This window comes from Carassius auratus, chromosome 2, assembly GCF_003368295.1.
Source record: "Carassius auratus strain Wakin chromosome 2, ASM336829v1, whole genome shotgun sequence".
Lineage (NCBI taxonomy): Eukaryota > Metazoa > Chordata > Actinopteri > Cypriniformes > Cyprinidae > Carassius > Carassius auratus.
This window is the reverse complement of record NC_039244.1, coordinates 8,678,127-8,700,984: the sequence shown is the minus strand read 5'-3', so window position 1 is coordinate 8,700,984 and position 22,858 is coordinate 8,678,127. Positions and strand designations below refer to the sequence as shown.

Below are 22,858 nucleotides of genomic sequence, written 5' to 3'. Positions count from 1 at the left end.
TCCTGGACTGTGCCCAGCTGGTGGAATGACCTCCCAATCTCAATTCGTACAGAGTCTTTACTCATTTTCAAGAAACATCTAAAGACTCATCTTTTTCGCCTGCACTTAACCTACTAACACCAGCACTTTTTGTTTTCTTGTCTTTTTCATTTAAAAAAAAAAAAAAAAAAACCTGGCTATGCGTTCTATACTAGACTAACTGAGACTTGTCATGGCACTTGTATACTGTTGTTGTTCTCTTGTTGACCTGACTGCTTCTATTGTTCTCATTTGTAAGTCGCTTTGGATAAAAGCGTCTGCTAAATGATTAAATGTAAATGTAAATGTAGTTTTTGGCTTCCAACAATGAAAGATAAACGATGTAGAACGGTCATTGTGCCGCTGTTACATTACTTCCAGCACACCTTCCATTCCTTCAGAGATGTGCTTTTGTTTCTCCCTAAAACCCCAAACTTAAAGTGACAGCAGCTAAACTGCTGTCTGTCAGTGATTTAAATCAAACAAATGACATAGCAAAATCACTCAAAGAGTTTGACTGTTTGATCTGTGCTTAAATAAGTATTAATCTATATTTAGATGTAATGTCAGTGTTTGGCCACTGACTAAATGGGCACTCAATGCAGCTCACATAAATTCTCACTTATTCTTGATTTAAATGTTTCAACTGACAATGAGAACAATGTTGTTCAGAGTGTTAAGTTGGGCATCTTGTCAATCAGCGAGGACACCAGACAAGATTGTGCCTTCCCAGACGACTTTGTGAATATGGCTTTGAAACTGGAAGGGGAAATTTTCATTGTGTATCTACAAGACTTTCCAAATGCCTTTGTCACATTGTTTGGACTGCTTTACGCTTTAAACATCAACTATCCCAAAGAGCTGCGATACACCTTTGATGTGATCCAGTGGATCTTCATGAACATTGATGGGGAAAGCTGATCCGCCAAAGTTAATGGACTGAAAAACAAACTAATGCGGTGAAGTGCCTGCAACCATTACTATTTCCTTTTTTTTTTTTTTTTAATTGATGAATTGGTTGAAGCATCAGCGAAGTTGAGATTAAAGTGGTATGAAACCAATGTCTTTTAATGTCTTAATGCTTTTCAGAGTTTCTTTTTGAAAGGAATGTTGTGAACAGGATGTTTCTATATGTTGTGGGAATGGCATTTTAAAGTTTTTAGTTTAAAGCTCCAGTATGCGATTTTTGTAATTGACCACAAGAGGGCACATTTCCAACAATAACAAAGGCGAAGCTTGATGACGCTATGAAGCAGGTGACGATGGGGGATGTCGTTTTTAATGTGTTTTCACCATAGCAATGTATCTAAATTGGATAAATGAATCATGATCACGGATGAGGTAATTTATTCGTTTTTGTATTACCTGTATATCTGATCGTATTATTTTATGTCATCATAATTAATGAACTGCAAGGAACGTGAAATGTTATACTATATGTAACCCCTCTCTCCCGGGTCCTCTCTGACACTCCTTGCACTCGCTCCGAGTGGGGCTCAAACTCAGGTCTTCGGCATGGGAGGCGGACGCACTAACAAGGAGGCTAAATGGCTACAGCCATTAGCGTCTGTCGCTAGTGCGTCTCTTGAGATCGGAGAGTGAGGTTTACCTGCACAGCACGACTCGCTGGCCTCCGTTTCATAAAAAACAAACAAAAAAAAAACATATATTATCCCGTTACAACTTACAGCTATTTGTTAAATGATTTGTTGGGTTAATGTTGTGCAGTGTTACGTGTTTATGGTTAATGCCGTGTTGTTTAACGTGCTCAAACCAATCGTTCTAAAAGTAAATTTGAACAAACATTTGAAAGTAATGACTAAATATATTTTTAACAACACATATCCGATTGTATTTAATTGTACTGCCATAATCTTGGTTACCACACGTGATAAAAATCCTCACCTCAGTACAAAGAGCAATATAACTTTGTTTATAAGTGCTATTATTGAAACTGAAACAGTCCATTTGCCACGTTATGTTATTTTCTCGCAGGTAACGTTATTGATAAAAAGATGCTACAGTGACAGAATGTACAGGCATGTGGTGTAATTCATATCTATTAAAATCATCAATAATTGATTTGCTTACCTGTCTATCAATACACTTGCGAGAGCAGAGTCTCTGTCAAGTCCAAGAAAATTTCGCGCAGCTCTCTCCATCTCGTAAACGCCTGGCCGATATTTATCCTGGTTTTATTACTCCGTTTGTCACACAGTCTGCGTGTATCCGAATATGGACGCTTACGTTTTACTGGCACTTCAATACTCGCCAAAGAGTAATCGTGATCCATAACAACGACAACCAAACCATACGCGCGGCTATAACATAACCACCACTTCCGCATTTGACCATGTGATATTCCGGTGTGGTGGAACATCACATGGTCTACATTGGAAAAAAAGTATAGAGCGGACATTGCGTCACTGAGAGGCGAGATTTCTTTTCTGGGACGGCCAGTTATTTAAAATCGGAATTTCTCTGAAATAAAAAATCTTTGGAGATTTTTGAGATATTGTAAGTACACAACTGGAGGAAATATATCACACTGTGCAAGTTATTTTCGGAAATTTGATTACAAAATTCCCCCATATTGGAGCTTTAATTGACGAATTTGTTGAGGCTTGAGAACATAAACAATTGATAAGTTAGTTTATATTAAAATGGCATTTAAGCCAATTCATAGATCCATAATGCGTTTAACAATGCTTTAACTAAATTAAATCAGGTCGTTGTACTTTATAACTTGTCAGGTAAACTTTCTCACCGTCCTGTCAGTCCAAATTTGCTTAGTTTTTTTTTCTTCTGTTGAACAATGATTTATTTTGGAGAATGTTGGTAACCAGACAGTTGATTGTAACCATTGAGTTCATAGTGAGAAAAAAAAACACATTATGGAAGTCTGGTTACTATCAGCTGTCTGGTTACCAACATTCTCCAAAATAAATCATGAGGGAAGTTAATGAAGACAACATTTCATTTTAAAATTAATTGTCTGCTTCATGGATCAGATCACTACGCAAATTCACTAAAGCTGCACATACAAGCAGAATTTTATCTATCTTTGGCACAAGGGTGATAGGTAAGGTTTGTGATAACACTTTGTATACCTTGAGTCTCCTAATAGTACATTCAACATGTATTCTTATATTTGCAATCCTGCGGCTAAATGTGACTTTTTCTTCTGTTAGCTGCATTTTGTTGGCAAAGTGAGGAATTATCATATTGACTTTTCTTTCACACAACAAGTCTCTAATCAAAAAAACCCTGTCCACCATCACTTCATCTCCTGGATGGAGGTATTCGAGAATGCCAGAATCACGTGATGAATTTGTCGCTGCAGATATAAACATTACTAGACCACATGGCGCAATAGCCACTAAATACTTGATGGTGTTGCAAGCATAGTAGTGGCTGTATGATTCAGACCTTAAGTCTAGGTTCCCTGGTCTTTAGACTTCACTTTCACTGCAGTCTAAGATACAGGTAACATTGGGAAAATGTTGCTTGTATGCCTTTGGTGTTGTGGCCCTGATTGTTTCTTTGGGGAGCCATGGTATCAGTTTCTTCAAGACTGCAGCCATGGTGTCAATACAAAAAGAAATTATCACTGATATACGGAATGGAATGGCAAGATCTTCTATCAACAGGTTTAATTTCAGCTTCATTAGTGTTAGCAAGATTTGCTGTTCAATTTTAGTCTGGTAAGCCAGATTCTCATGGGGATTCAGAACAGCTACAAGGGTATGAAATGTGTGGAAAGGGAGCACAGTGTAGAGATTTGAGTCATGGTCATTCATCAGAGTTGGAGGCTTGAATGTATCGCTCTGCGTTGACTGGTTTACATAAGTTATACTGTGTTGTCTCTTAATATAACAATGCTCCTCGAAGATGTGGTCTTCCCACTGTGTTCCAACAGCTCCTGTAAATACAGAAAAGGCATTATACAGTAAAGCATCTAAAATCATATGGGATATTATATGGTACAGGGTTAGTTTCTATTTTAATTTTTTTTTTTTTTTTTTTTTTTAAGAAAATGGTTAATTACAAAAAATCGATTAACTAATTAATTTTAGGATATAAAATGCAGAATTTTGGTTTAGCACTAACACACTTTTAATTGGCATTGTATGGAAGACAAAATACTGACTTTCCAAATTGTGTTAACCAAAATTAGTTAATGAACAACTACTTTTAGGTATTGTTTTGTTAAATGTTGTGATTTGAACAGCAATATGGTGAACTATCCACTGAAAGAAACTGACACTGACTGACTGATATCAGTGCCTTTGTTTTGTCTCAAGATGCTCACCAGTAATGTCATTTCTAAGGCGTGTTACTTTAATGACCTGATTGAACTATGGCCCAATCCTTGCTTAGTTTAAGCCCTGTCTGTAAAACCAGGCCTTAAAGCTGCAGTAGGTAACTTTTGTAAAAATATATTTTTTTACATATTTGTTAAATCTGTCATTATGTCCTGACAGTAGAATATGAGACAGATAATCTGTGAAAAAATCAAGCTCCTCTGGCTCCTCCCAGTGGTCCTATGGCCATTTGCAGAAAGTCATCTGCTCCCGGTAAGAAACAACCAGAGGTCCGGTCCGTAACTTTGTTTGTGTTCAAAATGTAGAAAAATGTATATAATAAACGAGTACACCATGAATCTGTTTTCCAAACCGTGTTTTTAGCTTGTCCTGAATCACTAGGGTACATCTATAATAAGTGTTTAAATTCTGACTATTTTAGATTGCTTCGGGGGTACCGCGGCGGAGTAACCCAGTACCTTTGTGATTCTTCATAGACATAAACAGAGAGAAGTAGTTCCGGCTACAATGTTCTTCCGCAAGACGCAAGCAGTTTTGTTTATTAACCGCTAGAGCGTCAAAAGTTCCCTACCACAGCTTTAAGGTACTATACATTTACAGCTGGTAAAATAATCAAATTTCAGATTCAGAATAATTCAAATAATGAGCCGATTCTATAAATATATGTTAAACCAGTGTTCCTTTGTGATTATCATATTTGATAACACTGAAAATATTGCAACAAAATTTTGTTTCATAACACATACATTAATGCTGAATATATATTGAATATTGAATACACTTAAATGCTGAATGAAATGCTGGTTTCTTAAAGATATTTAAGCACACATCATGAGAACTTGGTCGTCTAGACATACTAAAATGATTGTATCATAAGCTGCATTTCAATTAATTGTGCAGACCTAATAGCACGTTAGCCGTGTAAATAACGTTAGTAGATATTCTCACCTTGGTCCGGCCACGTTCGTCGTGTTCTCTTCTTACTTAATGCATGATCATATCCAAGCCAAAGTTCAGGATATGGATTTTCTGTCACTGGTTGTCTGTCCACAAAGTGGAATGAGCATGCATGGATGTTAGGAGGTGGGCATTTTAAATTAAGTGCTGCAAGCCAATGTCTTTTACCGTCATCATCGGATGGCATCTAGTGCAATTTAAATGGTCTTGGGCATTAACATTCTGCTCTTATTGTTGGCTTATGATCATAATACTCTTGATCAAGAAAATTTTTGAGTTTCCTGTAGCTGATGTGACAGCCTTTAGCAGCACAAAATTTCCCAGAGCCTCCGCGATTCACAATTACACTAACTTGACAATTGCTAAACAGAAGTACAAAGCATCCTACAGGAAGTCACTCGCCGCTATGTCGTCCTCCATGGAGAAGCGAGGAAAAAGGTCTATAGTCTGGAAAATATGGTATGCTGAGTTCCAGGCAGGATTTTGAGCCTGTAAATCACAACCACATAAGTCTGCCTCGGACTAGGTTATTTTCCCAGCATAAGTTGCTATAGTGAGTGAGCTTGCGCTATGGTAATTTTGCTTTATGGAACCAAATCAAGTGAAAATAAGTCTGAAATAAGTAAACTGAAATAAGCCTGGCTTATTTGGTAAACTTTTTTTATGAAACAGCCCCAAGGTGGTGGAGCTAATGAGTTGTTGCAAGCTGTGTCCCAAACTGAAGCTCATGGACTCCGAAGGGCGCATCTGAAGAGTGATTGTGTCACAGCATTACAACGTAAGCTGTCCCAATTCAGAATGCACCCTCAAATGCTTACATTTTTTCAATAGTGACTTCAAATGCGCCCTCTGTTTCACAGGAAAATTAAGTGTACATCTGATGGACACTTCACATCCTAACATATGCCAGAATCACTTGCGCGTAGATGATAACAGTGTTTATAGTCAAAGAACATGGTGGGTGATGGTTCTGTTGGGGAAATTGCATTGAAATGTGTTTTCATTTACTCAAATACATAGCAAAAGAGTTAAAAGCCAGTGTTTTTTTTTTTAAACAAACAATAAGATAACCATGGCCAATGGCATTTCCTTTGTTGTGTTTTTGTAGTGCTGTCATTCAAGATATGTCTACAAATGTTTTAAACAGACTTTAGCACTTCAGTATTTTGTAAGCATGTCCTACTTTGTTGTATTTTCTAATGTTAAGATTGCAACCCTGTCTTTATATTTTTCTTAAGTGTTTCCATTTATTCTTGTTTTATTCTGGAGAAAATGAGCCTGCTGGGGAAAGTCTTAAAAAATACAAAGTAAGCAAGTTCATGCACACATTTTTGCTGAAAATCATTGTGCCATTGTTGTTAAAAGGCATGATTTATTTGCACTTAAGATTGGAAGTGGAAGATGGTGGAAAAGCTCAGTGAGGACTTCAAACTACAGAGAGAGACAAAGAGAAAAGCACAGGAGAACAGGGATTTACTGTTTTCTCTTCTTGAGAAAATGCTTAACTAATACATTATTTATTAGCCAATTTCTATTAGGCAAGAGAAAGAAGTGGGAAAAAAATAGGTATATTACAGTTTCTCAGTATCTTTTTTTTTTAAATATCATATTGTCAGTGAAACAACCTAATGTCTGCAGTTTATTGTTGTAATGTAAGTTAAAAATTAAATTAATATGTTGTATACATTATTAATTTTTGTAGTGTAATTTATTTGTAAACTTCAGGGACCCTATTTTAACAATGTAAATGCAATGTGTAAAGAAATCTCATCTTCCATTTTCTTTAAGAGCCAGTTGCGCACGTGCCATGACAGAATTACTACTGTATTTACATGGCGGAATTTGATAAGCACAAAGACAGAACTCTCGATCTCTCTCCAAGATGAAATGGAGCTGCTCGTGTGCTAGCAAATAGAGAGCCTAATTCTGATACATGCGATGACTATCCATTATGACATGTAGGTTTTCAACCTCTTATGTCTATTTCTTGGATATATTAGTCTTTTAAATTGTCTTAGAAACAAAGAAAATGTTGTTTGCTTATTAGACCAATATATACTTTCACGTTTGTAAGTATAATTAAACATAAATTTCATAATGTTTTTTACTTTTAAAACATTCTTTTTTTTCAGGAAACAAAAATTAAACAAAGGAAAAAAATAAATTACCTCAATTACAGTAGTTGTTGTTTTAGCTGCTGTGACAATAATTTTTCTATTACAAAAATAAGATAATCAGCACTTGCATGATCAAACCAATTTACATTGGCTCAACAAAATATCTTTATTAAACCATAAGGGTCAATTCTTGCACCGCTCTTTTTTAGCCTGTATATGCTCCCACTAAGTCAAATAATGAGAAAGAACCAAATTGCACATCTATGCTGATGATACCCAGATTTACCTAGCCTTATCTCTAAATTACTACAGCCCCATTGACTTCCTCTGCCAATGTATTGGTAAAATGAATAGTTGAAGTTATTGCATTTAGAAACAAAGATGAAGTTTTCATGGTGAATGCATACCTTGACTCTAGGGGTCAAACAACTAAAAACCAAGTCAGGAATCTTGGTGTGTATTATTATTCGAATATGAGCTCGAAAAGAGCCAATTTATAAGCCAATATTTTGATTTTAAAAATAATCTGGATATTAGACCCATTTCCTTTAAACTGCACTTACACAACATTCAATAGCAAAATATCTGCCTGTTCTATGTATGTGGGCTGTATAAACCATTTTCCAGAAGGGATTTATGTTTTAAAAAAAAGCCTTAGATTACAGTCTCAATGACTAAACAATTGCACATCAAAAGTATATATTTTTTTAATGATCAAAAAACAGTCTTGTTTTAAACATTTAACACTTTTACTTTCTTCCAGTTGAAGCTGGTTTTAACAGTCTCTGTGTGTACTGTAAATAAATTATAATACTAAAGTTAAAGCATTTGCAGAAGTAGTCCCACACTTTGCTGCTACATGATTCACCTTTTCAGCCATCTGTAGGGCAGAAAGAGACAGAGAAATAATAAGCATGTGTATTAATAATATCACCATGTATCATTACTCATGTCATCATTAGAATTATAATAATAATAAACAGGGATCTCCTACATAGGCGAAAATGAGAAATATATATATATATATATATATATATATATATATATATATATATATATATATATATATATTTGTCAAGCAATAGGTATTACCTACTTATATTTAACAATATTATTTCAACATTTTCCTGTTATGTCTGTAAAGCTGCTTTGAAACAATATGTAAAAAAAGAAAAAAGAAAAAAAGCGCTTGTTCAGCTCACATTTATTTACATGTCCTCTCTGGTTTAATCATTTCTGATGCACCTACTGTAGTTACTGTAACTACACTATATTTGGTCTCACAGACACATTCACAACGGACCCGTATATCTTCCTCTCTTCTCTTTGTGCAGTCTGAATCAAAACATCGTCTTGCCTACTATTACCGGAAGATTACGGAATCAATTCGAAGTTGAATGGTTAACGTTAGTGTCAATTTTGAGAAGAACCACCTTCAAACAAGTTAATAGCTAGCATTTAAGGGGCCTGCTAAAAAGGAAGCTATATTAGCGTTTGAGTAACGTAACCAGCCTGAATTCACCAAATTGTTCTCTGGACCTGAGGGTAGCCTCTTCTTCCTTGCTTCTCTCTTAATTCTCATCAGCAGGACTAGCGCTATCGTTCGCTTCTTACAATGGGACAGATACATGTTTGCTGCTGACCGAAAGGAGGAACAACAGACTATGAAAGAGCTCCCGCTAAAAGTTTTTAAAACTCTGCCTACGCCATAGCGCAGCGCAGCGCAAATCGCGTTGTATCTGAAGGGCAACGCTGAACCCAGCGTCAAGCGCCTACATACCGCGTCCTGTGTGAAGGGCCCATTACGCGGTCATTATGTGGGAAACACACCGCAATAGAATAAGAATAAGTTAAACGCTAACGTTATAGTTTGACCTCTTATTAACGTTCGTGCTCTTCCACTGATAAACATGGTATTAGCTTTGTGGCTAATCTAATATAGCAATGCATTAGCGGCTGTAAGTGATGTTACAGAATATTTAGAAGTGATAATGATAGGACCGTTGGCTAGAACTACCATACCGTTTTTATATACAGTGTATACAGTGTATGAACTAAATCTACAATCATTTCACTTGACGAACGACAGACTCACCGTCAAAACAGTACATATCCGTGGCTTGGCTGATCACTTTCTTCTGTAGTGAATTTCTGGCGCTGTTTCCAACTCTGGAGCTGCAGAGCTCCCTCTGGTGGGCAAACTATGCAACACTCATAACATGAGTGAAGCATGAGACTCTGTTTCTCATGTTTCATCGGCCGTTATAAACGCTGATGCCGATTTAATTGCAATTAGCTCATGTCGGCCGATAATATCGGCCGGCCGATATATTGGTCGGGCTCTACTAAAAACATTGCAAGAATTAGATGTTTTGTTTCCAGTCAAGACTTGGAGAAACTAGTTCAGATCCAGAACGCTGCTGCCAGGATTCTGACTAGAACCAGAAAATCAGAGAATATCACACCAGTCCTCAGGTCCTTACACTGGCTTCCAGTTACATTTAGGATTGATTTTAAATTACTTTTACTCTGCTATAAATCACTAAATGACCTAGGACCGAAATACATTGCAGATATGTTCACTGACTATAAACCTAACAGACCACTCAGATCATTAGGATAGAGTCAGTTAGAAATAACAGGGGTTCACACAAAACAAGGGGAGTCCGCCTTTAGTTACTATGCTGCCCGCAGCTGGAATCAGCTTCCAGAAGAGATCAGATGTGCTAAAACATTAGTCACTTTTAAATCTAGACTTAAAACTCATCTGTTTAGCTGTGCATTTATTGAATGAGCCCTCTGAGGCAACTTTTGATATAGTTGGAAAAATGTGTTTATATTCTAACATGTTGATACTTTCATTTTCTAAATAATCAGAGGTGCGATGTAAAGAAGTACAGTATATGTGTTAAGTAAATATGATGTTCTACATGTTAGATTTTTTTTTTTTTTTTCACAGACAGCAACACTAAAAATATGGTCTTTTACAACACGATGCATTGTTGTAGATTAAACTACCCAACAGCATATTTAGTAGGCAACTTTATTTTTAATAACATATTCAGAAGTAAAGTGCAACATGCACATCAGTGCAGCAGTAAAATTAATGCAAAACCATCCTTACATTTTTTTTCAGTACAATACTGTATACCTTTACACTGTAAAAAACTTAATTGTTTAGAAAACGTTAAAAATAATAATAAAGCAACTTGATGCAGTAAGACGATTGGGTTTTCTCAATAATAGATTTTTAAGGCAAGGCAAGTTTATTTATTTCGTACACAATGGTAATTCAAAGTGCTTAACATAAAAGAAAGTAAAATAATCAAGAAGAAAAATACAATAAAACTTTGGAAATTATTTAAAAATTGAGTTATTTTAAATAAATTAAAACAGTTAAAAATAGAAAATTATTTTACATAGAATACAGTGAATACGTAGAATACAGTGCAATCAGTTCGGACATCGCACAGTGGGATGAGCACTGTTCGGGTGTCACAACTTACATTTCTCTTTCTCTTTCTCTCTCTCTCGAATAGGCAATATTTGAGAAAATGGTTTATCGATTTCTAATCATCAATGTCTACGACAGTTATCGCCCTGATCAGACATATGCTGTGGGATTATCATGCAGTCTGTAATGATATGACGTTAGCAAATATGAACGATTTTTTGCAAACATTTCTTTGAGTAACATGACTGTTAATATGAACTCACAATTGAATGTAACATAAAACAAATGATTACATCAAAATCTGTATTTATGCCAAAAGAGTTTACATTTATGTGTCTTTTTGTTCGTTGTAGCAGCCATGTTGCTGAGATAATTCATACCCCTTCATTTGAAGTGTGGTACCGAAAAATCTTTGTTTGAAGGGCTATCTGGCGAGCTACGTGAACGAACTGTGTTTGAATCAATATGATTGCTACACCATGTTCATTGCTCCCTACTCCCTGAGCAGGGGTTTACTTCACTTTGAAACATTGACTGGAATTGCAAAGCGCCGATGTAGCCTATTGTAGTGAAGTTGTCTCTGGTATTCTGGTCTGTGAGCATAAATGCGTTCTGGGGGCTTCGCTTTGGACAGCGCAATCAGGCCAAATTTAGCATTTTCCAAGATCTCCTATTGCACCTTTAAAGAAAATTTTGAGTTTCCCACTCATAATTATGACTTTGTGTTGGGGTTTCACGGCTTTCAACTTGTAAATACGATCTATCGGACAGGACTTGAATGCAACATTAGTGTAAATAGACACTCCGGGTGATTTTTTTTGTTACTATTTAAACAAAAAACACCCACACTTCCACGCGGCTACGGACACAGCCATAGACATAAATGGAGTGGTGGAATGATGTCCCTTAGTAGGCAAAAACTCGGAAGGCAGCGCTAGTGGAGTGAAAGGTTGTGACAATTATAGTGGCCCACGGCTGAAGGGGTCCCCCTGCCGATTTCAACTGACTATCCAAGACCAGCATAAAAAGACAGCCTTTCACGTCTTCACGAAAGCTTATCATTACACGTGTTTTAAATCTTGCTAATTTAAACATTTAATACAGTACATTCAAACACAAGATGTGGAAAAACTCAACTGAGAGTTTGCTTGCCGAGAGCCGCGCAAACACCAAACCAAAAACTTATTTCCGAAGCATGACAGGCTAGAGGACGCAGTGTCTTGTTCCCTACTCAGGGAATTATGGTTACATACATAACCTGAGACAGTTTTTCCAACATTATACCTGTGAAAGTGCACTGGAACGGCAGTCAAACCCGTAAGTTCCCACCCGTGAACTCGTACTATATCGATCCCATTTTCCGGGGACTTGTCCAGGCAGATCTCCTTACTGTACCAGTCAGTGGTTCTTGAAAATTTTTTGACTACTGGACCCCCCATAATATTTCGGGACATATGTATATAGGTTTAATTTGTTTATTTGTGCTATTTACACAACAGGGCCCACGGGTACAACCTGTGCCCCACAAACCCAAGGCTACGGCCCTGCCATAAGGTAAACATTACGATTATTCTATATAAACACCACATTTACCAGCTTAATCACGGTGAAAGTGAAACTTTAACGATGCATAGTGCTTAAAGCCATGTTAAATTTAAATGTTTAAGGCAACGTGAAGCTGTTAGAAAGTATATGAGGATTTCCTAGAAGCAATGATAAAATAACATTTTGTGTACCCAACCTTAAAAAGCTGAAATGTGGTACTTTATTCGTTATTCAAGTTTAATCTTACCATATCCATAAACTCGCTCACTCTGCTTTTATTTAATAGATTAAATGCAATAGAATGTTATTGGATAATATGTAGAGACGTTTTTAATTAAAATATTTATATTAATCAAGGCTTTATTGACTTTTAATCCACTTTATTTGGAAATGTACAGCAATATGTGCTTTCATATGTCTTTTCATGATTATTTATTTTTTTCATTATATAATTTATTATTAATGTCTTATTTCAGTTTTAGTTTGGCTGTAGATTTGTATACTGCCCTACAAAGACAAAAAACAACAACAACAACAACAACAAAAAAAACCTTAAAGGGGCCATATGATGTTGCTAAAAATAACATTATTTTGTGTATTTGGTGTAATGAAATGTGTTTTTGTGGTTTAAGTTTCAAAACCACATTATTTTCCACATAATGTACATTACTGTTTCTCCTCTATGCCCCATGTTCTGAAATGCGTAAATTTTTACAAGGCTCATCATTCTGAAAAGCAAAGTGTGGTCTGACTGGGCAGCTATCCAGTGCATTGTGATTGGCCAAATGTTACAAGCATTTGACGAAAATGTTACATCCCTCAACATATACTGTTATGGCGTGTCCCGGTCAGAACACCGGCATAACAGTACAAAAACAATAAAACCCATTACAAATTATCCCTGATATGATACACTTCCGAGCCTCATCTGTGCCAAATATGGCACATATGGCTGAGTTCTGGCAGTGGTGGCAGAGGTTATTTGGGCCAGATTTGGCCCACAGACATCAAGCTGGTTTTTGTGTCAGTTCTGGCATGTTGTTTGTGGCCCATGTGTGACAAAATGGTTTAAGGTTGAGTTCTGGCTTGCTGTTTGTGGGTCAGATGTGGCCCATGTGTGAGAAACCGGTTTTAGGTTGAGTTATGGCTTGTTGTGTGTGGGTCTGACATGGCCTACACCAGGTGACCAGATGTGCCATTTTCCGGGGACTTGTCCAGGCAGATCACCTTACTGTACCAGTCAGTGGTTCTCAAACTTTTTTGAGTACTGGATTATATATTATATATATGCATATGTGACCAATCATGGAAAGTAGGGACACAAGTCGGTTCTGGGGCATTTTGAGTTATTCACAGATTCTGAGATAATCTTTAATCTTTCAAATGTGGCCATCATTTTTAATGTTATTATTTTAATTTTTATGCAAACAAAAAGTACATATTGATGCTAATTTTATTTGTTATTTGCTGGTTTTCTACATAAAACTTGGTTAATTGATTTCATTGTGTAGCATTAGGACTTTTTTAACAGGATTCTGTGATAATCGATGAGCTAGCTAATAACAATAGGTAGATATGGGAAGGTCTAAACATGGACTAAACATGAGATAACGTGTGTTCTTAGAATGAACACAAAACGACAAACTTTGATGTTTATGGAAACTCACCCCATAAGAAACAGAAAAGTATTCTTGTAGATCCGAAGTTTGCACTGTGCATCTGTTTGCCTCTAAATGTTATAGATTTACCCCATTTCTCTGTCTTTATCCCCATCAAATGTTACTATCGATATAGCCTCTGATATCTTACGGTCCAACTCGTCTGACGCCAGTCCAATACATTCTTCCTCGTCGTCATCTTCGCTCAGTTGTAGATTAGGGATATTATACAGTCTTATTATGCCGCTTTCATCGTCGCTCAGATCGTCTTCAGAATCAGTGAGCGCTTGTTTATAAGCATCCAGCTTGTCGAAGAAGTACTTCAAAGCATTTTCAGTGTAACGGCCATGGTTCAGCTCGTCTGCGTTCATCTCCATTAATATGACACCCCTAAATCATATTTTTAAAATTAAAAAGGGGATGTTAAACTACATAATCATAGAAAATTATGCAAATGTGTTTACTAATGAAAGGTTAGCTTGGAATAGCAATTGTCTCTCTTCAAGGCAAAAATCTCCACCATCAAAATAAATTTGGTTCCTCTGCTTAATTTTCTTTGTTCTATGCTGCTGCTTTCCCCATCGAAAATACATTTTGGTACAAAAATAGCAAAAACTACGATTTTATTCAGCATTGTTTTCTCTTCTACGTCTGTTGTGAGCATGTTCAAAGCATTGCAGTTTAGTTATATCTGGTTCGCGAACTAATCACTCGATGTAACCGGATCTTCTTAGCCAGTTCACCAAATTATAGTGAATCATTTGAAACTGTTCACGTCTCCAATAAGCATTAATCTAGATATGACTTAAGCTGTTAACTTTTTTAACGTGGCTGACACTCCCTCCGAGTTAAAACAAACCAATATCCCAGAGTAATTAATTTACACAAACAGTACACTGACTGAACTGCTGTGAAGAGAGACCTAAAGATGAACACCGAGCCGAGCCAGATAACGAATGAAAGATTGACTCATTCTTGAGTTTTTTCTTTGTTATTTAAAGAGCGTGTTAGTATAGGTGGGTCTGCAGCGTGCGTACACGCTGCTTATTAAACACAGGGATGCACAGCAGCACACAAACATTCCAAATATTAAAAATTAAAGGTTTGCAATGCATAAGAATTTTTTGTAGGCTAATGTAATAATAAAAACTCCATAACTACGGGAAGAACGAGGCGGGAACCTGGCGGACAATCAAATGACTTAAATAACAAAATAAACCCAAAACAGTGCAACAGCCCCTCGAGGACGACTGTCGCGCACAAATAAAAAGCAAACACAACTAAAATCCAGGGCTGGTCCTCTCTCGTCCTTCACTGTCGTCGCTCCAGTTTTATATCCTTCCATCTCCTCTGTGGGACTCGCCCGTTCCCACGACTCTCTGCCCTGCCCCACTCGTCACAGCTAATTATATATATATATATATATGTCATAATGGATAGTCATCGCATGTATCAGAATTAAGCTATCTACTTGCTCACACACGAGCAGTTCCATTTCATCTCTGAGACACGTTCTGTCATTGCGCTTGCCAAATTCCGCCATGTAAAAAGCAAATCCGTCATGGCACGAGCGCAACTGACTCATATATTGGATGGAAAATGAGACTCTGGTTGGTTTATTGCACATTACGCCCAAAAAACACCCATTACTCATTAAGAGAACACATCCATGCACAAGGATGCGGCAACCATTTGCCCATCGTTAAAATAGCAAAAGTGGATTTGGATACGCCCTGAGTCCACCTGCGCTGTGTGCTTTACATTTTGCGTTTAGATCGTTAAAATAGGGCCCTTGATCTGCCTCATGACCAGCCTCTCAAAGCACTTCATGATGATCGTGTGATTGCAAGGGATGGTGAGTAGTACCTATACTGCACCTTGTGTCAAGATGATTTACGACTTTGACCTTTGACCTTTTGACAGGTTGAACTTCCGGTGACCTTATGATGGATGGGTTGAACTTTCCATTTGAGTTCATGGGTTAACCTAATGACCCCCTCCCATGCATCGATCATGTGGTTTTGACAGAAGCTTTTACCCTATTGACCTAGTTAGTCCTAAATCATAGTTTTTAACAGGCAGTTTTACGGTATATGAACCCTCCCATGCATCGATCATGTGGTTTTGACAGATGTTTTTTGCCGGTTGTTTGAACTTTGTCCCAGTTAGGTTGTTTGAACTTTGTCCCAGTTAAGTTGTTCGAACTTTGTCCCAGTTATATGGTTATGTGTGTGTGTGTGGTTATGTGTGTGCGTGTGCGGTCTGACACCAATCCCATTTATATACTGCTCAGGAATGTAATGGGAGTGGGTGTCAGACAGTTATTTCACATTTATATATAAAACATTCTATAATTTATATAATTTATATAATTAATTATCATGCTAAAGTTGAAAACATGCCATTCTTTATATTCTATCCTTTATATAATATACATAATCTAAAGCAATTAAAGGTTAAAAAAACATTTCAGTTATTTCACATTTATATATAAAACATCATATCCTTTATATAATTTATATAATATATATATAATCTAAAACAATTTAACTGAGGTTGAAAAAAACAGTTCAGTTATTTCCATTCATATGTAAAACATCCTATCCTTTATATAATTTATATAATTTATATAATATAATTAATTATCATGCTAAAGTTGAAAACATGCCGTTCTTTATATTCTATAATTTATATAATATACATAATCTGAAGCAATTTAACTAAGGTTGAAAAACATTCTGTTCTTTAAAAGAATATAAAAAGCTTACTAAAACCAATTGGATTACCTTAGAGAACCCAAGCTCGCAGCTCCATCTATTGGACTCTCTCTGAATGAGTTTAACCCTTGGCTCGAGACATACGGAGCGGGGGTGTCAGACAGAGAGAGCCCGCGTGCCCAACTGTCTGACATACCCCCTCCTTTTCATACCACAGTACAACAGAGCTAAAGTTGAAAAACATTCCGTTCTTTATATTCTATCCTTTATATAATTTATATAATCTAAAGCAATTTAACTAAGGTTGAAAAACATTCTGTTCTTTTAAAAGGTTATAAATGAAACCATTATAAAAAATATACTGAAACAACTGTTTCACAAAATCCATACTACATTTTTTAGAGAGCAGAAAGGAGTTGTTTTCACATAACCTTTCTGACCCTCGGTGGTCCAAAAATCAGTCTCTGTGTCTGTGTTTGCACGCCACAGTTCACTCTCATCTGAATTTACTACACAATCATAATATCTTTAAAGATGTTGTTAATTAAAACCATCGTATCTCATGCAGGAGTAGCATGCTTTTGACAGTTTTCTGATGGTTCCATCTATGAATTACGGTTGGTCAGCCCCTAGCACCTCTCGTGCCCACAAATTTATGATATTTTTTTAATTTATAACACCGATTTCTTTCACACGTTCAGCTTTATAAATGCAATTTGATGTGTTTCAAAGCATCACTTGAACCAAAAACTTTCTCGGACGAGTCTCAAAGACAATCACTTGAACCAAAAAGCTTTCTCGGACGACTCTCCAAGACAATGGATAAAAGTGAGTATTTTATAATTTCATGTTATATGATGGTAGTGATATTTAAATACTATTAATTGATCAAAGTACGTTATGCTATTTTTACAGTCTACGATGTCTTTAAACCATATTACATTTAATTCCTGTAATTTTCTTAAAGTTATGCTGTTTTATTTTATCCGGTGATAGAGATATTTTAAGTACTCTGTTAATTGATCAAATTATGTTATGCTATTTTTTTTACAGTGTATGATGTTATAGTGTCTTCCCTTGCGAAAAATAACCATGGTTTTATTATAGTAAAACTGTAGTAACCCATGGTTTTTTGGCGTGTTGACTACCATTTGTATAACCACAGATTTACTACAAATACCATGGTTAAACTATGGTTAATTTAGCAAAACCATGGTTAATTTGTGGTTACCATGGTTTAACTATAGTAACCATGTTTTTTTGGTTTTATTTGTACTAAAACCATGGTTAATTTTCATAAGGGTTTAAACCATATTAAATTTCATTCCTGTAATAAAACATGCATCTGTATTTTATCTGCTGCTTTATTTTATCTGCTGATAGAGATATTTTAACACTATATTCATAAAATATGTTTTATTTGACTTAATATCGATGCATCGATTGTCCCAATTCATCCCCAGACAGTTGTGTATGAAAAAATACTTTTATTTTGAAAAGACGACAACGTCCTGTTGAAAATACTTTTATTTTGAAAAGACGACGACATCCTGTTGACATGTGCTTAGCTTCCCGTGCTACAACTCAGTAGCACTCAGGATTTCAGAAAAACAATTCTGGGTCCGTTAAATCAACGTTTTGCCGTTATCCGTATCACAGGGCTGTAAGTGCTCCCAGTTAGGAATGCACGGTTCTAGCTTAGCACCATTTTCCCTGGTGAGTCTGGGTGAAATGACACCGTGTTAAAGTGAAAATTGCGCCATCTACTGCAGTTTAATGTTATGACACACTGTTATAGTGAAAATTGTGCCATCTGCTGGCGGTTTAATGTTATGACACACTGTTATAGTGAAAATGCGCCATTCTGCTGGCGGTTTAATATTATGACATCATGATTTCTTTGTCACAGTCTGTCTCTGTGTGTGTGTGTGTGCTCCATTAAACTAGCAAATAAAAACCCTCTCCATGTGTTTTAAATCATAACAGGTTTTTTTTTTTTTTATCTCAGGTTCAAATATTGAGCAGCAAGCCTTTGACGGTATTAATACATGTAAAGTACGTATTAACTATTCTTTTTATAAATTTTTATATAAAAGTTTTTTTTTTTTTTTTTCACAGTGGCCGCGATTGATCCAGACACCACAGCCGATGGTAAAACAAGATCCATCTCCAACAGTTTTTATGAGAAATCAAAATTTTTGATTTATTTTATGTTTATGAGAAAATCTAATTTTATTTTTAGATTTCATACAATTTATCACCCAACCCGGCTTCCAGACAGTTATCGATCTCACGCAAGATGGTGACAAAGATCCCACCGTCAACGTAACAGACAAACCTCACATTCTACCTGATTCCACTCTGCCGCACGTCGAGAATCCAATAGGATCCAGCGGCGAACCACTTCCTGGACCCAGCGGCGAACCAGCAAGAAAGAAGCCTAGAAAAATGAATCGTCCCACCTCTCCGGTAAGCCTTGGACCAGGAGACGAACCACCAAGAAAGACTTATCGTTTTACAGCGGTGGTCCGACCTGAACCGAACGGCGAACTACCAAGAAAGGCTTATCGTTTTACCCCGTCGATCAGTCCTGAGAGCTCTCCAGAGAGTAAAACCCTTTGTCTGACACCACCGAACAGTCCTGAGACCGAGCTGTTTTATGGTAATGACTATCTACATTATTTGCATTTAAACTCCGGCGTCACGCCATTAAGATTTTTTATTTTTACACCCAGCAGACTCGAGTAGAAGCCATAAGGATGACGTGAATACCTGGGGTACGTCTCAAATCGATGCTTGGGACCAGAGTTCTTGGACGAGCGAACGTGACGAGGTGTCAACCACCAACATGGGTCAAACACCATATCCTTCTCGCTCACCGTCGTCGGAAGTAGTAGAAGTGGAAGAAGTGTCTGCGCCTCAACCGGTTGATGAACCATTCGATGATCTGCCTCCGACTCATAGGCCAATTAATTCAATAGAATCATTTGGTCAAGAGTTTCGCGACGCGCAGGTTGACAAAAAAATGGAGGGGTCAGATGACTTACGTCAATCAGACCAATCCTCCACAGAGCTGACGCCGGACGAGATCGAAATGCTAAGTATACTGTCGGAATCTTTAGAACAGTATTTGTTTAATATAGAATCCCCTGCTATTTTGGATCTTTTTGAATTAGCCGTAAATCCAAATATGAATTTGTTTGATCCTCTGCTAAGCCTAGACAACGATCCCATTGTACAACACGGCAAAAAAATACTCTCACATTACAAAACAAATCAGTTGGAAAAAGGTTTGTATATCATTTCAAAGAAAATTGGAAACATTGTTTAGTTGTATGATTGCTGGCAAACTTTGTACGATGATTTACTTCAATTGTATGACATTAAATTTATACAAGGAATACCCCAGAGTCTGAATGATGATGATTTACTGCCTGTTACCACCGCTACCCTTCTCGTGGTCGACGATCTGATGGAGCAAGCTTGCGCTAACGTTGAACTGCAGCGCGTGTTCACTCAATACTGCCACCATCGTAATCTCAGTTCTATTTACATAGTGCAAAATTTATTTGCGCAGGGAAAGTCGAGCCGAACCATCAGCTTAAACGCCAATTATATGATCCTCGGTACATCCATCAAGTGGCGATGCTAGGTCTTCAAATGTTCCCCCGGAAACACAAAATACTTTATGGAGTGTTATCACGACGCGGTCGACCGACCTTTCGGCTATAAAATGATAGACTATAAAGCAAAAACTCCGGAGCAGTACCGTCTCAGAACAGGATTGCTTTCAGACTGTCAAGTGGTTTATATCCTGAAAAAAAGAAGAGCGTGATAACCATGTCTACCAGACTTTGTAAGCATCTGCCGGTGTTAAAACTGCTACTTAAAGCCACTCCTAAATCGGCGTCCGACGAATTCATTTAAGCGCTCTGCGAAGTGTCTCTAAACAACCTCTATGGCGTCATTCCAATCAACAGGCAACAGTACCAAAAACTGAAAAAGGGAAAAGTGGATATTAAATTTGTAGCCAATAAAAAAATTGCCATAGCGGCCAAGAAACGAGTCTTTAACCAGAAGGGAGGGTTCTTGTTACCGCTCCTAAGCATCGCCGTGCTGTTTCTCACGAGCTTGATAGCAAATCGTTAGGATGGAGTATGCCGAAAAGATGTATTTAGTCCCTCACCATCAGCTGGATAAGCTCAAGAGTGAAAATGCTTGCGAGAACATTCAACAGACCGTGGAGAGTGATTTGGATGCCGCCATAAGAAATATTTTACGCCGCACCGATTTGAATTCTTACGAAAAGGTCAAACTTTACAGCCATACCCTGAGCAGGTTTTTGACCATCGTTAAACAAGGGGATCGTGAGAGCAGTGTTTTAATGCTTTCGTTACCCGATCTTGATCCCGGTCATAAAGACGAATCGCTGACTGCCGCTAACGTTGAAGACGGTAAAGCTGAGGAGGCTGTCGTCAACGAAGTTCTGAAGAATGTGCCATCGAGAAGCGTGAAAAACAGCAGATACATATTAGACAAGATGTTTAAAGCTAAAGCACTAAGCTCATGGAACGAATCTGGGGAGTTTGTGTTCAGGCGTAAAGCCGTACAAGGTTCGCACATGGTCAATTTGTTAAAAAATGTTATGGCCCCGCAAAACGTTAGGGATGACCGGAGACCTCCAGGATGGGTCAGAGTTACTACGCGCCTTTGCCGGATAAAACATCCCTTTTTCTACGGTGCCGAATCAACAGGTCAGACGCACGATTAACTCTCTAAGGAGTAAACCAGTAGACCCTGCATCACCTCCTGATAGACCTTATGAAAAAAAAGACCCAGAGATATTCACCTCGCTTGGCTCCGCAGTTCGGAGACTCGGCTCTAAAGAGTAAACATGTAGAACCCCCATCACCGCCTGTTAGACCTGTTTGGAAACGCGAGAGCCGGCGGGTATGGAGAATGATTTTGGACAGACCCTATCGATGGGGTACTTGCCCGTGGTCGAGAGCAGCATCTGGGCGTGAGCCAGTCTCACCGGGGGCGATACGGAAACTTTTTTGACAAATAGGGACGCTGCCGTTATATGTAATTTGTAAGCTCACCAAGTTTGTCGTCGGACCTCATCAAACAGAATTCATCCTTTGCCCGTATAAACCGTAATTTTAAATCCAAGCCAATTAATTAAAAGTTTCTCTTGAAAGAATATATCGCTGTTTATGGGGCAAGCAGTTCCACCTCACTGCTTCGGCTGGTGTAGAGCAATCTCTTTGTAAACCCCTCGTTACGGCCTGCGGGGTCATGTACATCCATGTTTTCACAGGTCAAAGTAATCCTCTGCAACCGCCTGATATCTCAGAGCTCCGGAACTCATCCGTATCGCTGCATCATCGAAAGTCTGCTCAAATACGGTAAAGATACGCTGTAAACTATTTTCACCACCGGGCTGTTTCACAAAGACACAGCCCGGTGGTGAAAATAGTTTACAGCGTATCTTTACCGTATTTGAGCAGACTTTCGATGATGCAGCGATACGGATGAGTTCCGGAGCTCTGAGATATCAGGCGGTTGCAGAGGATTACTTTGACCTGTGAAAACATGCTAGCTGCCAGGTAATCTATCGGCCCCACCTTTGCCGGGTGGGCAATAACTGCTCCGTCAGACCCCGTGATTTTCACCCGTAGATAGAGCATCATGTTATTAAGATCCAAATAATCATCCCTGTTGACGGTGATAAAAAACTCCAATGGTGCAGAGTCCGATATGGCCTATAATGGGGCTAATTCTAAATAGCCAATTTTCTCAATAACAGTCTGCATCGGTCTGCATAACGGTCTGCATAACCCCTCCCCCGGCATAACCCGGCAAATCCCTGCCGGCCTGATTTCAGCGGTCTCTCCGGGTCTATAATAAACCATTTTTTGGTTTAAAGTGTAGTTTTACGATGACTTTGCTGTAAGAAAATGGTACTTGGTGGTTTTGATCATCCTTCAACTCGATGGTGATGTCGGTGATGTGATCCTTGCTGATCGATGCGTAATGCGGGGTGTCGTATCTAACAATGACCGAG

At 37.7% G+C, this 22,858-nt stretch overlaps 1 protein-coding gene and 1 long non-coding RNA gene across 3 annotated transcripts in view; one reads left to right on the top strand and one right to left on the bottom strand.

Annotated features, from left to right (window-relative positions):
• fgf12a (fibroblast growth factor 12a) overlaps positions 1 to 22,858 on the bottom strand; it is a 122,847-nt gene that overhangs the window by 39,596 nt on the left and 60,393 nt on the right. The gene's annotated exons all lie outside the window — the stretch shown is intronic.
• On the top strand, positions 18,444 to 20,460 carry LOC113114883 (uncharacterized). The gene is made up of 5 exons (XR_003293801.1): positions 18,444 to 18,507; positions 18,800 to 18,829; positions 18,910 to 18,942; positions 19,034 to 19,453; positions 19,527 to 20,460. It is a non-coding gene; the product is annotated as an uncharacterized LOC113114883 (long non-coding RNA).